We start from the raw sequence: 21175 nt of genomic DNA, 5'->3' as shown, positions 1-21175 counted from the left end.
TTCCACTGATCACAGCATGCTTGCCAGAAACTAACCTTTTTTTCTATCTTTAGGCTAATCCTCAATCTATAATAGTATAGATTATATGACTATATATGAGTCCTAAATCAAGATAAGATAAGATAAAAACTATTTATCCCAAAGGATGTCGTTGTTGCAAAGTTGCTCAGTCAAAAATACATACTTTTAAAAAACAAAATGTAAGCATTGAGGTATGAAAAAATACAAAATGTACAAACGTTTGTACATTAAAACGTAATAGTACAAAATACAGATGTGCAATGAAACCACATGCTTAAGGAGGAGAAAGGATCTCCTGTGGCGTTCAATGGTTCACCTTGGTGGAATCAGTCTGTTACTAAAGGTGGTCCTCTGTTTGATGAGAGGAGAGGGTGAGAGGGATTGTCCATAATGCTCCATAGCTTCTGCATCATCCTTCTCTCAGACACGCCCACCAGGGAATCCAGCTCGACCCTCAGAACAGAACAAGCCTTCCCAATGAGTTTATCAATCTTCTTGGCATCAACTGCTCTCACCTTGCTGCCCCAGCAGACTATCTGTTCAATTATCTACAGTATGTGTGATAGATTATCACTGACTTCCTGGAAGCCCAAATAGAGCAAGTGAACTGGTTTGCCCCTATTTATTCCTCTAGTTATATACCTGAGACAGCGGTGTCAAACACGTTCTCCCTCTTACAAATCCACACAGTTCTGCCTAATCCAATTATTATTGGCAATCATATCAGACAAAATTCCAGTCAACTTCTACTGCAGGTAAAATGATGAGGTTGATGTTGTAATCTATGGACGTCCAAAGACCATGAAGTATTTTGGCATGTTTTAGGGAGTGTTCTGGAATTATGTGAATATAGCAGATGTTAGTTCAAGCAAGAATCAGGCTTCATTTCTTATTGTAAATGCAAATAAGTTCAGGAAGCTCGCAACTAGCCTTCAGTTTTACTTTTGTAAATGGCAAGCAGTATGTTGAAGTTAAAAGCACAGGCTCCTCCACACTCTCAGAGATTACATATGCAAGAGCCAGTTGTTCAGACAATGGGATTGTGTTAATTGGCTTGATTTAAACCAGGCAACATGGCTAAACTACTGGCACAATTGTCACTTGAATGCGAGCTGACAGACCAATCAGTTGATGTCACTTAGCTTATCAAACATGGTCATAGGTTTAGACAATGATTTATTGTGTACTCTCAAAATTTGTGTATTAAGGGACTGCCCTGACAACATTAATTTTGGGGGTCTGGATCTCTGTTGTCAAAATGTTTTAACTTGTGCTAATGAGTTTCTCTCAAAAGCGTTTAGACCTTCAGAGGTGTCTTATCAATTACACTGTGCTTCTACTATATATCTGAAAGGAACCATTTGACAAAAAGTATTGAAGTGAACAATGCCATTGTAACTACACTCAGACCCCGCCCAGCACTGATTTGTTACAACATGGTTATTCAATACTTGATTGAAATGTTTTTAAATGACAATAATTCATTCTAAACAGCGCTTAAAACTTCTTAAGAGTGGCTACCATTACACTAAACATTCAATCAGCCAATGACAACACTTTATATACGCTCTGAAACACTCACAGTCTTTCACGTAGTAGTTCACGCTCTGCCTGCACAATGTGTGCAAATGTTTTTGCTCTCTCGCCCATCTATTCCATTTTTTCCACCCATAATGTCCAGAAATGGGCCTGCAAGTTCCAGTGAGGGTAGTACATCTAAAATAACCAGGAAAAGCATGAGCATGGATGTGAAATTGCAGGTGATATGGCATTTGGAAGCTGGTGAGCACCAGGTTGATGTTGGCAGCTCTTTGAAATCTGCCATGTTCATCAATAATGGCCCTGACTGGGAGAGAAGCAATAAGACAAAGAGAGGTGTTCTTGATATGATTTCCTGCTACTGAGAATAGTGCTAATAGTGCTAATTTACATAGCACTTCATGTCCGAGGAATGCATCCTCAGCATTAAGTAGGATATGAGTGTATTGAAATTGACCTTTGATCTTAAGGGGATAACAATGTTTAGTGCATGTTTGGTTTTGTGAGTCTCAACTGAGAGTGTCTGCAGAATGATGTCTGTTTGTTGTGCTGAATAAAGACTCCTATATCACTAGCCTCAGTGTCTCTCAAGTGACATCAATCACAGTCACAACATTTGGGGGCTCCTCTGGGATAGTGACTTTGGTAGTCTAAAGGAGTGAGTTTTTTTTAAGAATAGTACATATACTTAGATCTGTTTAGGCCAATGGCCAAGGGATCACAGAGTGTCAAAGGACATGGCAGTGAGCTGAACTAGAAGTGTGGTGTGTATATGTTTCTGTGTTTCGTGTAAGGAACCAGCTACCAGATAGTGCTGGGTAGTTTGCCAAGATAGGTCCGCCAGGTGCGAAAGGTGGTTGATGACCATTCAGGACACTAGAGGGTCCGTGTATACTCGAATGGTGGGTAACAGATTAAGCATAACATGAGTACTTAGAACACTGGGGTAGTGTGAGAGATACTGCCACAGAGTGTGTGTATACTCGTTCAGGGAATTCCTCGTGTGTGAGAAAACCTGAAATTCAAAGCCTAAGACAGACAATAGTACAGAGCTGTGTAGCTTTCTATATAAAAGGGAAACAGCAACATCATGGACTCATTTATGAAGGTTTGAGAACTTGAGAAGGGAATGGACAAAGCCAGCTGAGTTAAGAGCTGGAACCTGGAGAATACATTGACAGTGGTGGAAAAGCCAATCAAAGAGGAAGGGGGATAAAGCAGCAGCCATTCTATGTCATGTGTATTTGCCAGAGAGAACAAAGTGTCTGGAATCATTGTGTGCAAATCACCGAGCTACAGAAGGAAAAGGATGAGTACAGAAAACAGCATGAAGGGGTAAAAGTTGAGCTGGACAGATTGAAGGAACAGGTAGAAGACTGATGGAGAGAGTGAGAGAGAGGGATAGGTGAAAAACAGGTCGAGCAATTAGAACAGTACAAAAATGAATTAGTTAGGGATCTGGGCAGACTGAGAGGTAAATGAGATAAGTCCCATCAGGTGGGTGCTCATGTGAATATCTGCTGAGGAAGGCAATGAGATAAATTAGGAAGGATGGACCAAAGCATCGACAAATGGGGAAGTGCCCACAAACAGGAGAGGTTGTACTCAGTATTGCCTGTCGGAACCTATAGAGACCAGGGAACGACAAGCTCAGAACCCCGATGATCCCAGCCAGCCACTCACACTCATCACCAGCATCCACTGGCCTTTCGCCCCCGGGGAAAAGCAGAGCATTCTATCTGAACTTGTGTGGCAATACAGAATTTTAGGTTATGTTAGAAGAAATGATGTAATCCACCAGGGGCACTCTGAAGACATACGCATATTGGTTAAAGCTAAATATCTGAGAAATACGTGGGGCAGTATGATTCCAGGGGTGCAGGATGGAACATGGGCAACTAGTGTGAATTCCAGCAATGAGGAAAGCCAGCGAAACTTTGAGGAAGTGAGGCAATGATTTGGAGGAGGTGAGAGCAACAGGGGAATGATAATGTCACTTGTTCAGAAGCCTGATGAACCTGCTGTGGACAATGCAGAGGGAAAATACCAGGCCTCTGAAGAATGCTCAGTCCTGGGCAATCTAGTCTCCTGGAAATAGATGGAAAGAGAGGGGAGAGGGGATATATAGTGGCTGTAGCAGATGTAGTTGCTGTGAAGACACAAGGATCTTGTTTTGTTTTCCACCAACCAAGGCACATAGCAAGGGACTGCCTCACTAGACATAGAAGGGCAGAGGAGATAATATGTGACAGCTGTGGTCTCCCAAGTCGAGGATGAAGACACTGTCCTAATGTGAGGGGGGGGAGAGTCACCGACCGAGACATGTAGAGACCACAACAGAACGTGTCCCCAACACTGACAGATCCCCCTGTGCCCAATCAGACTGCTGAGCAGATTATAGAGCTGGTAAGGGCAGCCTTGAGTTCAGGCAAATGGTTGGCGGTAGCACCCATTGTCAGCTCTGCTGATGCACGGATGTACACAACAGCATTGTCAGGTGACTGGCAACATGGTATGTTAGTGGACACAGGGGTATCAGCATCATTAACTGACCTACCCTTGCCAGTGGACTATTTAAATTATGGGTGTAGGGAAAAGAACAGTGAAAGCAGCAATGAGTGAGTCACAGATCCTCGAAATTGGTGGAATGCGTGTATATAACAGAAATTGTTATATACTTCGGAAAGGGAAAAATAACATGGACAAGTTAGGGGCAGCGAACACCTGCAACCAATAGAGACACAACCTAGCCTGCATAGCCACAGCCACTCTGATCATTAGGGACTGGAGTCAGGATAGTGTCTGTGTGTTACCTTGACAGCAGTTCCCAGAGTTATGGGCTAGATACAAGCAAGATCTTGGTCATGTGATGATAAGCCCAGTTAAAGGGGGGAATCTGTATAAACTCCATAAACATATCCCATAAAAGCTGATGCACTAACAGTTGTCCAGAGTATAGTGAAGGAACTAAAACACCAGGGGATACCAAGAGAGATCTTAACCATATAACCATATAACAATTACAGCACGGAAACAGGCCATCTCAGCCCTTCTAGTCCGTGCCGAACGCTTACTCTCACCTAGTCCCACTGACCTGCACTCAGCCCATAACCCTCCATTTCTTTCCTGTCCATATACCTACCCAAATTTTTTTTAAATGACAATATCAAACCTGCCTCTACCACTTCTACTAGAAGCTCGTTCCACACAGCTACCACTCTCTGAGTAAAGAAATTCCCCCTCATGTTACCCTTAAACTTTTGCCCCCTAACTCTCAACTCATGGCCTCTTGTTTGAATCTATCCTACTGTCAATGGAAAAAGCCTATCCATGTCAACTCTATCTATCCCCCTCATAATTTTAAATACCTCTATCAAGTCCTCCCTCAACCTTCTGCGCTCCAAAGAATAAAAACCTAGCTTGTTCAACCTTTCTCTGTAGCTTAGGTGCTGAAACCCAGGTATCATTCTAGTAAATCTCCTCTGTACTCTCTCTATTTTGTCGACATCTTTCCTATAACTCGGTGACTAGAATGGTACACAATACTCCAAATTTGGCCTTACCAATGCCTTGTACAATTTTAACATTACATCCCAACTCCTATACTCAATGCTCTGATTTATAAAGGCCAGCATACCAAAAGCTTTCTTCAGCACCCTATCCACATGAGATTCCACCTTCAGGGAACTATGCACCATTATTCCTAGATCACTCTGTTCTACTGCATTCCTCAATGCCCTACCATTTACCATGTATGTCCTATTTTGATTATTCCTACCAAAATGTAGCACCTCACACTTATCAGCATTAAACTCCATCTGCCATCTTACAGCCCACTCTTCTAACTGGCCTAAGTCTCTCTGCAAGCTCTGAAAATCTACTTTATTATCCACAACACCACCTATCTTAGTATCATCTGCATACTTACTAATCCAATTTACCACCCCATCATCCAGATCATTAATGTATATGACAAACAACACTGGACCCAGTACAGATCCCCGAGGCACACCACTAGTCACCAGCCTCCAACCTGACAAACAGTTATCCACCACTACTCTCTGGCATCTCCCATCCAGCCACTGTTAAATCCATTTTACTACTTCAATATTAATACCTAACGATTGAACCTTCCTAACTAACCTTCCATGTGGAACTTTGTCAAAGGCCTTGTCAACCACACTAACTCTTTATAGCCAGTAGAGAAAATAGATGGATCATATTGGTCGATGATAGACTATACCACCCTCAATAAGACCAGACTGAATGGTATCCCATTGTGGCCAGCCCTGCCATGACACTGAATGCCCTGTCTCCAGAAAATTACTAATGGAATTTGGGGGCTTCCATTAGCACAAAAGTCCCAAGACACATTTGCCTTCTCCCTGGGTGGGGTGCAGTATACATGGACCAGACTCCCCCTGGGGATTGCAGATTAGCCTGGCTGTTTTTCAAAAGGTCACAGTACAGACTTTAGGAATGCTCAATTTAACAACTGACTGCTCAACCACATAATAATACGTAGATGATCTGCAGGTTATTTAGGGGAGATAGCCAGTGTTTTAGAAATATTGCAGGACGAGGAGTTTAAAATCAGCCCAAACAAGGCTCTGATGGGGAAACAAATTGTACAGTATCTAGGATACGTAATTTTGCAGGGGAGAAAGGACATGTCAGATGATAGATGTTCTGCAATCAGCTTCATGCCCTACCCAGTCATTGTAAGGGGGTTGAGGAAGGTAGTGGGTCTATTCAATTACTGCTGTGATATCATTATCAGGGTTCTCAGTGCGAGTGGCACCAGTACAGGCCTTGATCAAGGGATGGAAATCCCCTCTGGAGGAAGTAAAGCGGAGGTCGGATGAGAAAAGGGCTTTTACAGATACTGTATCTAGAAAGCTGTGGCCTCTGCACCTGTGCCAGGGTTACATGATGCAGCTTGCCCCCTTCACCCTTACTGCAGCAATGTGGGAGGGTGCAGGCCCATGGGGAGCAGTGGCACATTATTCAACAGAGCAGGCACTTGTTGTAGCGGGACTTCCCCGCTGTGTAAGGAGCATTACACTGTGCAGTATGGGCAGAGCAAGTAAGCCAACCTGTCGTGATGGGACAACTCATGCTACACACTCCCCAAGTCACTGTAAGAGCTCCTGAACACAGGGAGGCTGAGAGCAGCTTGGGAGACAGTTCTCATCCCAAAGGCAAGTTAGTGACAATAGCAAGGGACACTGGAATGAGTCCCTTGAGCACCACCCTAACAGAGGAGGAGGCACATGTGTGCCAAATGGAAATAGAGCAGAAGGAAGATATCGGTCTGAGGGCAACAGCTCTGGAGGCAGAAGCAGAGGAAATTTTTATGGATGGGTCTTGGAGGTACCCAGATGGGAAACTGGATGCGGCTGTGGTGAAGGAAACAGGTGAAGAATTAGCTGCAGGTGCACTGCCAGGAGGTTGCCCATTTCAGGTGGCGGAACTGGTGTCTCTGATACAGTAAGGGCAGGTAAGTAAATATATATACAGACAGTAGGTACGCCTTTGGGGTGGTGAATGATCATCTGATGGTGTGGGCGTGACAAGGCTTTGTAGCCTCAATGAGGGCAGGTATTCAGCACGGGCACCTCATACGCGAACTGCTGGAAGCAGTGAGGCCGCCAGCCAAGGTTGAAGTGATTAAGGTAAAGGCTAACTGAAAAGGGGAGAGTAAGGAACAGAAAGGGAATTGGTGGCCAGACATCAGGGCACAAAGGGCAGCAGAAGAACAAGAGGCGACTGGAACTGCAAGTGTGCAGAGAGAAACTACTGGAGCCAGTTTAGTAAAATTATATGAAGAGGTGGAGGCAGAAGAGAAGGAGAAACGGAGGAGTGAGGGAGCAAAGGAGGGTCCAGATGAAGTGGTACTCAAAGGGAGGCACCACCATGTATTAGGCAGACACGACTGAAATTATTTCATGGGGCAATGGAAGGCACAGCATGATCATGACCCTTCGGCAGGACTGGTGGTGGCCAGGGAGGTTGAGAGATTCTGTCACTGTTGTATTATTTGTGCCCAGCATAATCCCGATATGGGCATAAAGGTTGAGCTGGCAAACCAGCCATTGACAAGAGGGCCCTGGGCAAACATCCAGACAGACTTCAAGGGGCCCCTGGCAAAAAGCAGGGAGAGAAGCTACACTCTGGTGATCACAGACCGCTTCACCTGATGGTAGGGGCTTTCCCAAGAGTGATTGTGGGGGAAACCCTCCCCAGGTGGGGAACCCCAGCCCAGATGGACTTGAATCAGGCAGCATATTTCACAACAAAAGTGATGAAGGAACTGTGCAAGCTGTTAGGGATTTGACAATGATTCCACGTGTCCTGCTACCCTCAGAGGTCAGGAGTGGCAGAAAGGATGAACTGAACAAGCAAAATAGCTATAATAGAGAAGAGAAAGACATGGGTTGATGCATTGCCGGGAATCCTAATGAGATTGTGAGCAACCCCAAACTGCATGCTGTGTCTGAGCCCCTACGAGTTACTGATGTGATTGAAGGTTGTGAAGAACTAGGAACTTGTAGGGATAAAATTATCCTGTATGAAAGAAGCTCTGTAACCAGCTTAAAGTGTTCAGGGAGTGAGTAAAACAGCAGCAACATATTGCTGATCAGAGAGAGCCAGAGGGAGAGAAGATAATCCTCCCACAGCTGTGAGACCGTCATGATAGGGAGCTGTCTGAAAAGGCATGGTTTGCTCCCAGGTGATATGTTGAACAAATTACATCTGTGTTTGTGTACCGACCGGCGAGGCAGCCAGTGGAAACACTGGACTCAGGTTAAACCATATGACTCACCTTCGTGTTACCCCACAGTCAGAAAAAGGGATCAAGTCCACCCTACTAACCATGTCATTACAGAAAATCCAAGTGGTGAACACCAGCTTGCTGCATCACACCTGTTGGAAACAAATTAACATACAGAATCCTGAACTTTGAGCAAGGATGTCACACTGAGCTCAGGTAAAACACCCTTTCAGCCACAAATGCAGTCTGCAGTTCTGGGCACTACACTTTAGATAAGATGTGAAAGGTTGATAGAATTTAAAATGACATTGGACAAGTGCAAAGATAGGAAAGGCTTAGAGGGATGTGGGTCAAACTATGTTAAATGGGTATCTTGACTGGCAAGGATGAGTTGGGCTGAAGGGCTGTTCCCCTTGGCTCTATGAGAGTAGCACTCAATTCAGGCAGGGATCCTGAGCAACTGGGACAGAGTGGAAACATAGAATCACATTTATCCTGCTCCAGCGTAATAAACTTGGCTTACTCCATGAGAAACTGCAGATGAGATCTACTAGTGTTATTCCACAAAAGAGGACTTTAGCTATGTTGATTTATTGGAGAAACTTGGGTTGTTTTTGAAATCAAATAGTAAGGACTTTATAGGTCCTGAGTGGGATGTTCTTTCATTACAGCAACAACATTTAGACTCACTTGGCAGTGTACAAACTTAATTAATAAGAAAGTACAGAATAATAATAATGTACCAATAATAATGTACCAATATTCAATAATGTGCAGTAATAATGTATGAAATAATTAAAACAGAGACTATTGTACTATGATATGTGTTCTCCTGACACATAGAAATGAACAGTTGTCTATGCTTATTGCATTTGGTAGGAAAGATTTTCTGTAACGATCCTTGTGATAGCGGAGCTGAATGAATCTCTTCGAAAGGGTACTCTGCTGCTTATTCAGTTGGTCATGGAGAGGAGGTGCCTGATTGTCCATAATGAATAACAGTTTGTTTAGTGACTTCCTCTCTACCACTAACTCGAAAGAGTGTGGGATGTAGCCAAGAATGGAACCAGCCCTTTTGATGAGTTTATGCCATGGGTTGCAAGAGGATCTGATCCCAGCTATTTTAAACAGTGATGGGTAGAAGCAGAGAGAAAATATTTCTATTGATAGAAGGTTCAGAAACCAGTGGGTATCGAATGATGATAATGGACAAAGATGCTAAAAGTAACATGAGGAAAAGCATTTTTTAAGCAGAAGGTGATTATAAGTAGGTATGCACTGTTGGGATTAATGGAGACATTCAATTGCAGGAAGCTACAAAGTATATTAGTGAAGAAAGAATTTGCAAGGGTATGAGGAGGAGGAAGGGGAATGGGACCAGCTGAGCTACTCTTACACAGGGCTAGTGCAGCCTCCATCTATGCTGGAACCATTCTCTGTTTCTGAGATACTGGGAGTTGTGAGGAAGGGGATGTCATAGTCACCCAGTCTCTAGTGTGGAACCAAGACATAATGGCCAAGATGTTTACCGCGTCTGAATCAAGCATGCTAGAATCCAGACACAAGAGACTGCAGGTGCCTGAATCAGGAGCATCAAACAATCTGCTGGAGGAAGACAGTGGGTGAAGCAGAAGGGGAAAGGAAATGTCAATGATTCAGGTCAAAACACTGCATCAGGATACAAGAGTATGCCTGTGCTATTCTCAGACGCTCCAGTAAAATATTAAAAGAACCAGAGGAACAAAGTATTACGCTCACCCTTTCGAGTTGATCCCACGACCTGGAGGTAATGTTCTTGTTATGACGGGCACTCAACCGCGCTAGCTTCCGGGGATTAGACGCTATAACTTTCCAGAACTTGGCTAGCTGGTGTGGCCCCTTTAAAGATTCAGGACTTTCTTACTAATTAGCAATCATGTTCCAGGCACCAAGGATTGAGTATTTAAAGAGCACCTGAACTGAGCTTCGGTCTCAATCATAATCCCACTAGTGACGTCGTCTAGTGTTTCTCTTGTGCTCCGTTCTCAATACAGTTTGATACCGTGTCTTGATCTTAGCCTCAGATTCTCCAGTATTTGGTTCCAAACCACCCTTGTCAAGGACTCTCAACACAGTACGATTGAGCCACTATGGAATCAGTGGGATACCCCAGTCTACAACCAGCCACAGTGAAAAAATTTCCTGATAGAGCCTGGAAATACATGACCTCTAGGTAGCCATTGTTCAACTCTTGCAAGGAGGAAGTTAGAGTTGCTCCGAAGAACCAGTCGGTCCTACTAGGGAGCCAGTACATCTTCCAACCCTGGAGAGATTTGACTGTGACTCAAACTGTTGCCACAGCTTCTTCATTCAAGGCTCATTAGTGTTCGAACTCCAGCCATCCTGCTTCCCTTTGGAGCATGGAAAAGTGGCCTTCGTTATTTCTCTTCCAGCAGGAAGAGCCCTGGCCTGGGCCACCACCATGCATTGGGAATGAAGGTAGGATGTTTATTCAGTTTCAGAAGAATTCATGGCTACCCTGAGGAAGATGTTCCATTGCCCTGCTGGAGCCAGCCTAGGCTTGGACCATCTGATGAAGATTCAACAGAGCGGAAGTTCAGTGGCCAACTCTGCTATCGATTTTCAGACCTTGGCCCAAGAGGGTGGCTGGAACGGGGAGGCTTTGACCTTTCTATACTACCACGAATTCTGAGAAAAAACTGAAGGATGTCCTCATCTTGGGAGAGTCAGCAGATGACTTAGAGTTCTGATTAATCAATACATTCATCTCAATAATCATCTGGAGGGCGTGAGTGAGACTACGTCAAGAGGACGAAGTGGGCTAGCCCAAGACTGGCCTCAATGCTTTGTAGTTCCACTCCCCAATCTCAGACCATGTCTCCTGCTCAGGTTCCTGTTGACCCTGCGCAAATCGGCCGCATAAGAATCTCTGCCAATGAGAGGTTCCAGCCTCAGAGTTGAGGTTGTTGCTATAACTGCAGGATCACCCGTGGACCAAATAACTGAAGCTGCAGCTATTCAGAGAACTGTTAAGACCATCTGGTGTTGGGAGGACTGACGGTGGCAGTCATTACCCCAACCTCACAGATTATGGTGTCACACTGAGGAAGGAGATCTCCAGGGGTATAAACTGATGAGAGGTGCATGTTTTTTTGGACTCTGGGGCAGCTGGGAATTCCCTGGATTTGGGGACTGCCTGTCGGCTCAACGTACTGCTGCAGTAATTGAGCCAGCCCAAGGCCGCAACTGTCCCAGACGGACATCGCTTGGTTCCAGGCAGATCCGGGAGCAGATGTCAGTCTAGCAGATAAGGCTAGAGGATCATGCAGAGAACATTAGTCTCTGTACCTTTAGTCTCCTCATGGACCCCTGATCCTCGGGCTACCCCAGCATAACCCTTCCGTGGACTGGAAGGAAGGAATGATCATTGCATGTTCCAGTTGCTGCAAGAAGGTATGTTTTTGGCTGGGTGTTCTGACCTCCAGACTCTCCCAATAAGGGGCTACTTCTGCTAAGGATAAGCTGGAGCTTCAGGAAACCCGGTCCTGCATTCAAAGGCAGACAAGCCAGCTCCAGCTCACAGTCCCACCCTGTCCAGTCAGGGCTGCATTGGAACTCAATCTCTAAACCCAAGCAGTCTGAAACTCTAGTAGCTAAGCCAAAGGGATCCAGTCGCCAGGTTCCATCTAAAGGGAAGGCTCCAAAACGGAGACCTCTGGAGCCTAGTCCCAGGAGCACAAAGACCATTTGTTGTGCCTTACACCGATGTCTGAGGGTGCGGACGAGGATTTGGACTGTGATTTGGCCTCTGTTATCACTAAGGACTCTTGTGAACTTATGGAAGAGACGCTAGGTTGTGTCACATCACCCCTGCTACCTAAGGAGCCTCAGGAGTCATCCTCGGGGGGGGGGGAAGGTTCTAGGGTAATTGCAGCACCTAAGCCAGTAGAAATCCCTTCCATGTACAGGATCTGGAATAAATCTTCAGCAAGGGAAAGGCCTCGACTCTTCCACCACACCGACCCCACGACCGTGCAATGGATCTACGACCTGGTACTTGTCCTCCGCTGGGTTGATTACGCCTGCTCTCAGGCCTGGAGAGAAGCACTATGGAGGGATACATAAAGGCCACTGCTGCCCTGGGATTCATTCGGCCCTTCACCTCTCCAGCCAGAGCTAGCTTCTTCTTCGCACAGTAAAAGGATTGGAGCCTACAACCATGTATTGATTATGGAGGGCTAAATCGCATAACAATCAGGAATCGTTATCACCTTCCTCTCAGAACGTGGCCTTTGGCATTCTCCAAGGGGCAAGAGTATTCTCGAAGCTGGACTTGCGGAGGGTGTACAGTCTGGTTGGCATAAAGGAGGGTGACAAGTGGAAGATGGTATTCAACACACCGACAGGGCATTATGAGTACCTGGTCATATCCATCGACCTGGTGAACATGCCAGCAGTTTTCCAGGCCTTTATAAGTTATGTGCTCTGGGATGCTAGCCATAAGTATGCCTTCATCATTTCGATGACATCCTAATTTTCTTGACGTCCATGGAAGAACATGTCATTTATGTCAGAGATACTCTAAAGATGCTTCGTGATCGTGGACTTTATGTCAAACTGGAGAAGTCTGAATTTCACAAAACCACCATTTCATTTTTGGGTTTCATTATCTCAAGATAGACCCTAGTAAGACTCAGGCAGTCAGAGATGGGCTACAACCTTCCGGTGTGAAACAAGTCCAATGATTCCTGGGATTTGCTAGCTTTTATTGAAAGCTCATCAGAAACTTTAGCTCAGTGGTGGCTCTACTGACAACACGAGTCAAAAGATCCACAGGGTTTCTGTTTGGACTATCGAAGTGGAGGCTGCTTTTACAGAGCTTGAACAGCGGTTCACAAAAGAGCCCATTTTGGTCATACCTAACCCTGGACCTTCCCTTCACTATGGAGGTGAATGCCTTAGATGTCAGAGTGGGTGCAGTGTTGTCTCAACGGACACCTTTGGACAAGAAACTGAATTAATGTGTGTTCTTTTCCAGAAGGCTAACCCCAGCAAAGGTGAACTACAACATTGGAAATAGAGAGCTGCTCACAGTCAAGTTGGCTTTGGAGAACTGGTGTCATTGCATTGAGGGGGCCAAGAACCCTTTTATTGTACAGACAGACCACAAGAACCTGGCCTATATTCAGGAGGCTGAGAGACTGAACTCCACGCAGGTCAGGTGGTCTCTTTTTTTTAACCGTTTCAGTTTCAGCCTGACCTATCCACAGGATTAAAAGAACTTGTAGCAAGATGCATTGTCTCGTCAGTTTGACAAACCTGAACAAGAAGAGCAGCCTATCACCATTTTGCCGCAAGCCAAAGTGATAGTGCCAGTTCACTGGGGAATCAACACACTTGTTCACAAGGCCCAAGCTCAAGGGGAGGTTCCTCAGAATGGCCCTCCAGGTTGGCAGTTCTTTCCTAGTCCTGTCTGGTCTCAGGTTCTTCAATAGGGACATGTATCAGGAATGACCAGTCACCCAGGGGATTGCCAGAACCTCGAATTTATTAAGAAAAGATATTGGTGGCCTGGAGTGGCAAGAGAGGTCCATCAATATGTGTAGGCATGTAGGGTGTGCACCTGGAACAAGGAGCACCATACTCATTCTCAAAGGCTCCTTCACCCTCTGCCTGTTCCAGACAGACCAGGGGCTCACATCTCCAAGGACTTTGTCACGGGTCCTCCTCCTTCCAAGGGGTAGAACTGTTATTATGGTGGTATTTGATTTTTGAAGTCTGCATAATTCATTACATTGCACGGCCTCCCATCTGCAGCGGAGATGGCCTACATTGTCCTGCAAGGGTCTTCAAGGTCCATGGTTTTGTAGTGGGCATTGTGTCTATCATGGTCCACAATTCATGTCACATTTTTGGAAGCCATTCAGTAAACTGATTGGGGCAACAGCGAATCTTTCCTCTGGGTTTCACCCATAGTCCAACGGCCAGGCCAAGGGGCAGAACCAAGGTTTGGAACAGACCCTAAGGTGCCTTGCTTCTGAAAGACTGAATGAGCGTGTGACCATTTGATGTGGGCAGAGTTCGCCCACAATACTTTACGGTGTCCATTGCACAGGATGTCTGTCCCATTTCAAATGCCATTTTGAGTGATCTCCACCACTCTTCACTGAGCGGGAGGTCAAGGTTGGGGATCCTGTGGCTGAAGATCTAGTGTAGTGCTGTCAGGAGAAATGGACTAGGGCAAGGAAGATTTTGTTAGCTTCTACCTGGAAGGCTGAAATAAAGGCTAACCGCAAGAGAAGACAGGGACCAGTCTCGCAGCCTGGGCACAAGTTTGGCTGTTGATTTAGGATTTGCCTATCTGAGTGGAGTCCAGGAAATTGGTCCCCAAATTCAAGATTCTCAGGAAAGTAAACCCAGTGGCAGCTCCCCCAAACCCTCAAGATCTATCCCACTTTCCACATTTCCAAATTAAAACCTATGAACACCAGCCCTTTAGCCCCACCACCAACAGTTCCGCCATTGCCCAGGTTTGCCGATGGGGAACAGGTCTTCACAGTGAGAAGAATGCTGGATTCATGTGCTATTTGAGGTTTTTGTCAGTTTCTTGTGGACTGGGAATGCCTGAGGAATGGTGCTGGGTTTAGAAAAGGGACATTTTGGATCTGGCTCTCATCCACGACTATCATCATTGTCTCTCCGAGCAGCCACGGCCATCAGGCTGACCATGTGGGAGGGGGGTCCTGTTACGACTGCTCTGTGGTTTTGAAAGAAAGTTATATTGGTGCTCTAGGTTTTGCCAGAGGAGTTCAGTATTGAGGATTGGGATATCCTTACCATTTAGTGCCAAATACAGAACTTAAGCATACTAATAAGATGTTTACCAGTACCAGGTCAGTATCAAAGGCACCAATGCTGGATGATTTTCAGAACCTCAATTAAAGGAAAGAGGTACAAGCCCTCAGTATCTGCAGGAACATTTCTAAAGCCATTCACCAGATGACTGAAGAGAGGACAGAATCACTGACAGAATCAATGTATCTTCAGGAAATGAGACTTTACTTTAAAGGTAAGAGTCCTTGGTGAGGATGGTTTGGACCCAAATGCTGGAGTATCCAAATCTAGGATCAAGACAAGGTTTCAAAGTAGGTCGAGAACTGAGCCCAAAACAATTCAAGGCTGACACTAAATCTGCTCATGAGAATCAATATTAATTCTGTTTTAATGCTCTCCTTTTGTTACTGTGAGATGACAATACTTTGCACTGAGACTAGTTTTCAGAAGAAGTGCTCTATAAAGGAGATCTGTCCTAACTTTAATATGATATATGACCTGCAGCATGCCTATGTTAAGAAATGACTTTCAATTAGCTTCCACGTCCTCCCCAGGTGAGTTAGAAATGTGGTGATGAGCTAAGGTCCCACACAGTGGAAGATGCCTGCAGCCCTACAGCATTGGCATATCACTGGTCTCCCAAATTCTCGTTTGTACATATGGGTTGTACATAAATCTGATGCTGTTTTAAGATGGGAATGACTTGTATTTCATTCCAGCTAGTTAATATCTGAGTGAAATTTCTTTCCAATTTTTGCAAGTCAAGACTAAATAAAACCAAGAACACCCCAGTATTTGAAGCTACATACATTCAGAGATTGAATGATGTCAGTACTTTTGCAACTTCTTATTATTTCCCACCAGCCATCTTGGACCATAAGACATAGGAGTAGAATTAGGCCATTCAGTCCATCAAGTCTGCTCCGACCGCTTGGTTACTTAATCTTTCGCCAATTAACCTGCAGTCTGAACAATCTGTAGCATTTCCCAACTTGATATTTGAATGGTATCAAAACCCTTGTCAACTGCCCACCAGAATGAAGTGGTAATCTTTTCCAATTAAAAGATTATTTAATTTAATTAAATTTCCATCCATGATGTTGAAGCTCTGTAAATATGTTAGTTTCTTAAATGTTGTGGCAGTAATTAATAAAAACACGAAACTTCTTGCCTAAAGTGTTTACAAAGCCAACTATAATAAGCTTTTGCAGATGTAAATAAAATGCAAAGAGGGAATGTGGTGGAGGTGAATTCTCTGGGTTAATGTTCACAGCAGCCCTGGAGTGTGTTACCTTTTACCTGGCCTCCAGGTACATCAGAATTTTTGGCTTGACATCTGAGAGAATGAAGCATATTTTCTATTAATGTTCTCCTGTCTATGTCCACTCCAGGTGTTGTGTGATACATTACATCATTTAAACCAAGACACAAAGACCAATTCTTCTAGCAAAAAGGGAAGGCATTTCTCTTGTCACCCGCCTTTCATATAAATACCTCTTCATCAAACCAGAATAAAGGCCCGGCAGGTGTTTAATGAAAAATTAGATTGTAGCAGTATGTATTACACATGCCATATTAGACTAATATTTACATAGAATTGCATATAGAATTACATAGATTACATGGTATAGAAACAGGCTAGTACTCGGCAGGTTTCTGCTCCACATTTGCTTTGCTATTTAAATCTGTGACCATACTACTCTGCTCTTTCCTCCTTGAGTTTATTCATTTTAACTGTCTGCTTATTACTTCCATTACACACACGCATAGACTAGTGCAGCACAGGACCCGGCCCTTCACCCCACTTATATTAACCGTGATACCATATTAAACTAATCCCACCTACCTGCTTGTGATCCATATCCCTTCTTTTCCTGTCTATTCATGTGCCTGCCTTAATGTCTTTTGAATTCTGCCATCATTTCTACTCCCACCACCTCTCCTGTATTCCAGGCATTTCCCTCACTTTACGTAACAGCAAGCTTAACCAGTAAATCTCCCTCAAACTTTCTCTCCCGCCCCCCCACCTTAAAGACCTTAGTATTTGGCATTCACACCCTGGGAAAATGTGAACCCTGTCTAGACTTCTTGTAATTTTTTAATACTCCTAATAGGTCAGCCCTCAGCCTCTAGTGCTTCAAAAAAAAACAATTCATATTTGTGTAATCTCTCCTAATAACTAACACTCTCTAATCCAGCCAACGTCTTGGTGAACCTCTTCTGCACTCTTTCTAAAACCTCCACATCCTTCCAATGATGGAACAAGCTGAAATGCACAAACCACTCCAGATCCTATTTGCCAAGTATGATACTCAATATCTGATGAAGAGATCCTATGCACCTTCTTTTCCATCCTATCCCCTCAGGGAGAAAATTCTGCCGCATGTAAGCCCCAGGTACTAAGGAAGTTCCAGACTTCCAGCCTAACTGTGGTCATGCATTTCGCCGACTGGATCAAATAAAACACCTCAGTTCCCCTCTTAATCATCTCACTCAGGCACTCTACAACATCAACCAATGGAGAGTCAAGAACCTTCATTTCATCTGCTACAAAAGGCAGAATTTCCCCATGGCACCCATTTTAATTCTGCTTTCCAACATGTCCGTCCATGGCCTCCTCTGCAGGCATGTTGAGGCCACACCCAGGCCGGAGGAGCAACACCTCATATTCTGTCTGGGTAGTCACCAACCTGATGGCATGAATATTGAATTCTCTAACTACTAGTAATTTCTTCTCTCTTCCACTTCACACTTTTTCCATTCCCCTTTCTAGCTCCCCTCTTACCCCTTTTCTTCTCCTCACCTGCCCATCGGCTTCTGGGGTCCGTCCTCCTTCCCTTTCTCCCATGCTCCACTGTCCTATCAGATTCCTTCGTTTTCAGTCCTTTACCTCTTCTAACTATCACCTCCCAGCTTCTCACTTCACTCCCCTCCCCCACCCACCCTCTTCCCCCCTCACCTGACCTCACCTACCACCTGCTAGCTTGTACTCCTTCCCCTTCCTCACCTTTTTATTCTGGCTTCTGACCCCTTCCTTTCCAGTCCTGATAAAGGGTCTCGGCTCAAAATGATGACTGTTTATTCCTCTCCATCGATGCAGCCTGACCTGCTGAGTTCCTCCAGCATTTTGTGCGTGTTCCACTGAATGGAATTCAGAAGGAAAGGTTAAGGTCCATGTTATTGTCTTCTCCAGGGAAGCAGCAATGGATCTGAAGACTCACCGCGTCAACTTTTCCATTGCTTGAGTTGCAATCAGGCAGCATTATACAAGCTAGTGATTAAAGCCATTCGATAATCCGTCCCAGCTCCATACAGGCAATGAACTATCAGGACAGCAGAAGAAAGCAACAGTATCAGAGATTCCTGATACCTTTAAGGGACCTTATTAGCTGTCATTTGCGCTGATACTGGGACTCGATCTGATGACTATAATTGAAAAAACATGATTTGTAACTTAATGGCAGCAAGTTACTTAAACATGTGTATCCACCTTAATCTGGAAGTTGTTTGCCTTTAAGAAAAATGTAATTGTTCCCTTGAAGGCCTCAAACATTGGTGTCACAATTACATTCCTTTCCTGCTAATAAAGAAATGAAACAAATTATGTCAGTCAGCTTTCAAACTCTGAAATTCTTTTTTAACTGAATCATAGAATAGACACCAGGGGTATAATTTCTCAATGTATTTAAACAACATGAATTGGAGGAAGATTTCCAGAACAGACTGTGCTTGCAGTCTTCACACTTTATGCACTGTGTGACATTCAGTTTAAATTTGATCAATGCTATTTTGATAGTTAATAATAAATGCACAAGCACAATTTCAATAACACAATGTTCTAAAAGGAAGAACATACGGTACATGCTTGCCACTGGAAGCCAAACCAATATTGGTGCTAAAGCATTGTCGCAACAAGATAGATAATTGAGAAGAATGTTACTGGAACGAGCCTTCGGACCAACTGACATGCTGATATTGAAAAGAGTATAATAAGAACATATTGGGCTGGGCTTCTTTCTAGTAAGATTGAAGGGAAGTTTATGTTAACAAGGCATATTTGCAAGAATGTAGCAAGACTCGTATAAAATTGCAATGGGATGCAAAGGCAGCTTAATAATGTCTTCAATAGAATGCCCTGACTTTTATTTACACCAGTGCCAATGAAAATCAAAGACTGCTGAGGCAGGCCATCAAAACAGGGGCTAGTTGTGAAAGCAGCACACACAAAATGCTGGTGGAACGCAGCAGGCCAGGCAGCATCGATAGGAAGAAGCGCTGTCGACGTTTCGGGCCAAGACCCTTTGTCTCAGCCCGGAATGTCGACTGTGCTTCTCCCTCTAGATGCTGCCTGGCCTGCTGCGTTCCACCAGCATCTTGTGTGAGCTGCTTGAATTTCCAGCATCTGCAGATTTCCTCGTGTTTGCTAGTTGTGAAAGTCTGAGTTTCCCTGAACACATATCATATGCGTGGTTCCCTGTCTAGAAGCAAGCCTGATTGGAAGGAAAATTAGGAGCAGAGATGAGGGTACTTGAGGCAGGGTAGTGATCACAGGAGGAGTGTCAATAGACAGATTGGTGAATGCCCCAACGGTTCTGTATTAGGGGCATGGTCTGGGGGGGGGGGGGTCGAGGTTCTGGACACAGGTCAGTTGCTTGTTTACAAGGGCTGGGTTTGTTTGAAACTTCTGCGCTCCAATTTCATAATGTACATACAATTGTTCAGGAATAGGTTCCACTTGCAGGGGTGGTGGTGTGAGGTCTGATTGCAACGTAGTCCACTCATTCAGGGTGTGTGTTATGTTTTGTTACTTCAAAATATTAAACTAATTCAAAGGAAAACTTGGAAGTCAAAAATGTGGCTCGAACTTTGTGTTTACTTTAAGTGAACACGTATCACATATTTATACATATAACTCATAATGAATTATTTAAACAAACAAGAATGCTTAATCAACTAATATATACATATACAAGCTTACTCAAATATTACTTAAATATTAAATATACAACTGTGTGTTCTGATTTTACATGATTGAGGAAGGGAGGTTTTGGGTGGGAGGGGTCACACAATGGGATGCAGTCCATTCATGGGTTAGAGATGTCATCTTTTGGGAGATGCCCTTTTCCATGGTTGAACGGGAAGGTTTCTACAGAGATATTTCTGCTTATCTGGTACCACAAGCAGCTCTGGAAAAGCACGTCCATTTTTTTAAGCTGGTAGTCCTTGGCCTCCTTTATCTCCCGTGTTTAAAAAGAATAAAATCTTATTCAAGCAGCCTCAATTTTTAAAGAGTCAATTGCCTTAGCCTGGTTGTTGCCCACCTGTCGAATTTCTATTCAAGGTGTCTCGGGTTCATGTTTCAGGCTTCTAAATATCATCGCTTCACTCATCACAAATATACCAGGGGCTACAATGAACTATAATTCTCCAAAGCACTGCTGAAGTACGACGACGTTGTGTTTAGGAGTCCATCTAATGCAGTCAGTATTATGATACTGTTAATGGAATATACCAGTGAGATATGAAAAGCATTGTGATATAGCTAATGGAATTAAGTCACAAATGATCAAATATTCTTTAGCGTTTCTCAATATGAGGGTTACAAATGCTAGAATTAGCTAGCTACTTAATACTGGAGGCTGACTACAAATGCCCCAGAAAAAAAAATCCATGTTATGTTTTGTTTTGTTATGAATGTACCACAGCTCTGAGGGGCCGAAGGGTGTGGGGTAGCCCCCTCCTTTGTGAGAATCGCAAGAGCATTATTGGGTTGGGTCAGAGGACCCAGGAAATGAGAGAGAGACATGACCATTGTCTCCTGGAGACAACGTTTGTGGATTGGGGACTATGCTATGTGCAGGCCCTCGGGCAAAGTGGGCTGGTTGAGAGAGAGATTGCATCACCCCAACCTGATTGACATCTACTACCCTGTGAGTTAAGATAAAAGAGGGGTTGTAGGGACAGCCCCTCAAATGCACCAGAAGAAACGCTAGTGATCCCGTAATA

General features: G+C 44.3%; 1 long non-coding RNA gene across 1 annotated transcript in view; it reads left to right on the top strand.

Annotated features, from left to right (window-relative positions):
- The window catches only part of LOC132399309 (uncharacterized), a 29344-nt gene extending 10613 nt beyond the window's left edge, over positions 1–18731 (top strand). Inside the window, exon 4 of the long non-coding RNA XR_009513953.1 lies at positions 18363–18731. This is a non-coding gene — a long non-coding RNA (uncharacterized LOC132399309). The remainder of the gene's footprint in view (positions 1–18362) is intronic.
- The last annotated feature ends 2444 nt before the right edge of the window (positions 18732–21175 follow it).

The sequence above is a fragment of the Hypanus sabinus genome, chromosome 9, assembly GCF_030144855.1.
Source record: "Hypanus sabinus isolate sHypSab1 chromosome 9, sHypSab1.hap1, whole genome shotgun sequence".
NCBI lineage: Eukaryota > Metazoa > Chordata > Chondrichthyes > Myliobatiformes > Dasyatidae > Hypanus > Hypanus sabinus.
The sequence above is the reverse complement of the archived record's forward strand: the minus strand, read 5'-3'. Positions and strand labels throughout refer to the sequence as shown.